The sequence below is a fragment of the Cherax quadricarinatus genome, chromosome 77 (genome assembly GCF_038502225.1).
Source record: "Cherax quadricarinatus isolate ZL_2023a chromosome 77, ASM3850222v1, whole genome shotgun sequence".
Taxonomy (NCBI): Eukaryota; Metazoa; Arthropoda; class Malacostraca; order Decapoda; family Parastacidae; genus Cherax; species Cherax quadricarinatus.
The window spans coordinates 8,454,929-8,458,795 of NC_091368.1; the positions used below are offsets into that span (position 1 = coordinate 8,454,929).

At 47.1% G+C, this 3,867-nt stretch overlaps 1 protein-coding gene across 2 annotated transcripts in view; it reads left to right on the forward strand.

The window, feature by feature from the left end:
• The window catches only part of LOC128702036 (V-type proton ATPase 21 kDa proteolipid subunit c''), a 34,453-nt gene that overhangs the window by 21,663 nt on the left and 8,923 nt on the right, over positions 1-3,867 (forward strand). The window lies entirely within an intron of this gene.

Here is a 3,867-nt window from a genome sequence, read left to right on the forward strand (position 1 = left end):
CCTCAGGGGTAATCGGGGTGAGCTTCAGATGTTGCTTTCCAGGTTTTCCCCTGTTGGTGCTTGCTTACAAGAACCAAAATTACACTCAGCTGTTTTCCAACCTATCTCAGGCTATAATTTATTGTATTCTTCGGATCCTTTCTCAGATGGGACCTTTAATGAAAGTGCCCTTCTTCTACGCAATGATATTCCGTACTGTCAACTATTTGTCCATACCTCGCTGCATTACACTGCAGCCCGTATCCACTTGAATAAGTGGTTTACAATATGTTCTTTATATCTCTCTCCTTCTCGAGCATTTTCTATCCCAGACTTTGCCTTTCTTGTTTCATCCTTACCACCACCACTTCTGTTACTTGGTGATTTTAATGCCCACCATTTCCTCTGGGGGGGGGGGGGTCTCACTGTGACTCACGTGGCATCCAGTTGGAGGCTTTTCTCGCCTCTCACCCCCTCCATGTTTTAAATACGGGTACTCCCACCCATTTTGATCCTCGTACTCATACTCTCTCTTGCATTGATCTATCAGTCTGCTCTTCCTCCACTGCACTAGACTTCACCTGGTCTGTTCTACCGGACTTACATGACAGCGATCATTTTCCAATCATTCTTACTTCTTCCTATTCACCACCTTTCCGTAGCCCTCGCTGGCAATTTGATCGGGCAAATTGGGATCTTTACTCACACCTCACTGCTTTTAGTGAGGTACCTTCTTCATCCTCCATTGATGAGCTCCTACACATCTTCTCGACGTCAGTTTATACCGCAGCTTCTCATTCTATACCCCAAACCTCAGGCAGGCATTCTCAGAAGTGCGTGCCTTGGTGGTCTCCTGCTTGTGCTCGTGCAGTACATTTGAAACGCGCTGCATGGGGCAGGTACCGGTACAATAGAACCGCTGAGAGACTTCTTGATTTTAAGCAGAAGCATGCGATCGCTCGCCGTGTCATCCGTGAAGCTAAACGCACTTGTTGGCAAGACTGTTTCCACCATCACCTCTGCTTCTTCTATGAGTGCAGTCTGGAAAAAAGTGAGGAAATTGAGTGGTAAATATCCTCCTGACCCGGCTCCTGTTCTACGGGTCGCTGGTGTTGATGTAGCAAACCCTCTCGACGTTGCCATTGAACTTGGCACACATCTGGTCCGTATTTCCCGAGGGCTCCATCTATGCCCCTCGTTTCTTTCCTCAGTCTGCCAGGGAGTTAGTACCCTTGGACTTTTCTTCTCTCAGAGAACAACAGTATAATGTGCCTTTTACACTTCAAGAACTAGAGGCAACGCTCTCAGGTGGGCCTGACGACATTCATATTCGTATGTTACAACATTTACATCGGTCAGCCCTTGTAGTCCTCTTACACCTCTTCAATCTTATTTGGGCACAAGGAGTTCTTCCCCAGCTGTGGAAATCTGCCATTGTTCTCCCTTTCCGCAAACCGGGTACTACAGGACATGATGCCTCCCACTATCGTCCCATCGCTCTTACTAGTGCAGTTTGCAAAGTGATGGAACGTCTCGTAAATTGACGTTTAATGTGGTATTTAGAGACACACAACAGTCTCTCCGCTAGTCAATATGGCTTTCGTAAGGGTCGTTCTACCATAGACCCCTTACTACGCTTGGACACGTGTGTTCGTAATGCCTTTGCGAATAATCACTCGGTTATTGCCATATTTTTTGACCTTGAGAAGGCATATGTCAACTTGGAGGTATAATATTTTGGCCCAGGCCCATTCCTTAGGCCTCTGAGGCAATCTACCATCCTTCCTTAAGAACTTTTTAACTGACAGACATTTCCGTGTTCGAGTCAATAATGTTCTTTCCCCGGACTTCGTCCAAGCTGAAGGTGTCCCTCAAGGATGTGTTCTAAGCACAACACTTTCTCCTTGCTATAAATGATTTGGCATCTGTTCTTCCACCCAATATTTGGTCATCACTATGTTGATGACTTCGCTATTGCTTGTGCAGGCGCTGACTGTCATCTTATTGCAGTTTCTCTCCAGCATGCAGTCAACCGTGTTTCCACTCGGGCCACCACGCATGGGTTTAAATTTTCAAGTACCAAAACTCACCAAATTACTTTCACTAGACGCTCTGTTATCTCCGATCATCCTTTGTATCTCTATGGCTCCCGTATCCCCGAACGTGATAGTCAGGTTTCTAGGCCTTCTCTTTGACCGTAGGTTATCCTGGAAACCTCACATTACCTCTCTGAAGGCAACTTGTCACAGCCGGCTAAACCACCTTAAAACCCTTGCTCATCTTTCCTGGGGAGCTGATCGTCGAACTCTGCTTCGCCTACATTCAGCCTTCGTTTTATCGAAACTCTATTATGGTGACCAGATTTATTCCGCGGCCTCTCCTGCTACTCTCTCTAGCCTTAACTCTATCCATCACCAAGGATTACGTTTGTGCCTTGGTGCTTTTCGCTCTTCCCTTGTTGAGAGCCTCTATGCAGAAGCGAATGTTCCATCCTTGTCTGATCGCCGTGATGCCCATTGCCTTCGCTACTATGTACGCTCTCACGATCTGCACAATCCTTCCATTTATAGAATGGTCACCGATGTTAGTAGACATTCTTTATTCATTTGCCGCCCCTGTTTGCTCCGTCCCTTTTCTCTTCGCCTACATTCACTCTTGTCTTCCCTTCAGTTACCGCCTTTATATGTTCATGTAGCATCTCGCTTTTCTCTACCCCCCTGGGAAGTTCCAGCTGTCCGGGTCTGTTCTTTCTCACTCCCTTGCTCGAAAGCTCAACTGCCTACGGTGGCTTCCCGCTCTCTTTCTTGATCACTTCCACTCCCATTCTCATGCCACCGCTGTGTACACAGATGGCTCTAAGTCTTCAGACGGCGTCGGATTCGCAGCAGTGTTTCCGGACAGCGTCGTGCGGGGGCATTTACTATCTTCAGCTAGCATTTTTACTGCTGAACTGTATGCCATTCTTGCAGCACTTATTCGTATCGCATCTATGCCTGTGTCATCATTTGTAGTAGTCTCAGACTCCCTTAGTGCTCTACAGGCTATACGAAAATTTGATACATCTCATCCCCTAGTTCTCCATATCCAACTTTGGCTACGCCGTATCTCTACCAAACAAAGATAGTTTTTTGTTGGGTCCCTGGTCATGTCGACGTACAGGGCAATGAACAGGCAGACACTGCTGCGCGGTCAGCAGTACATGACCTACCAATTTCCTATAGAGGTGTTCCATTTCTGGACTATTTTGCTGCAATAGCTACCCACCTTCGCACTCGTTGGCAACAACGTTGGTCAACTCTGCTCGGTAACAAACTTCATTCTATTAAACCGAGCATAGGTTACTGGCCGTCTTCTTGTCATCAGTGCCGAGGTTGGGAGACCACTCTCTCCCGCCTTCACATTGGCCACACTCGTCTTACTCATGGGTATCTCATGGAGAGGCACCCTGTTCCTCTCTGTGAGCAGTGTCAAGTTCCAGTATCGATTAGCCACATTCTGTTAGACTGCCCTCTCCATCAACGAGCACGCAGAATTTACCTCCAACGTCGTCTTCGTTCTACTACTCTCTCTTTACCTTCCCTTCTTGCTGATGGACCCTCCTTTAATCCTGACTCTCTCATTGACTTCTTGACAACGACTGATTTACTCCACAAACTCTGATGATACTTTTCGCACTCCCCTCAGCCCTTTCTAGTTCAGTCTCTTGCTGCGCTTTACCCTTTCACCATCCACTACCCCGCTGTTATCCGTAACGTATTACTCATCCATCTCCCTTTTGCCACCTGATGCCCTCGCTTCCTTCCTGCCCTGCAGCGCTGTATAGTCCTTGTGGCTTAGCGCTTCTTTTTGATTATAATAATAATGTGCAGTAAAGTAAGAGAACTTAAG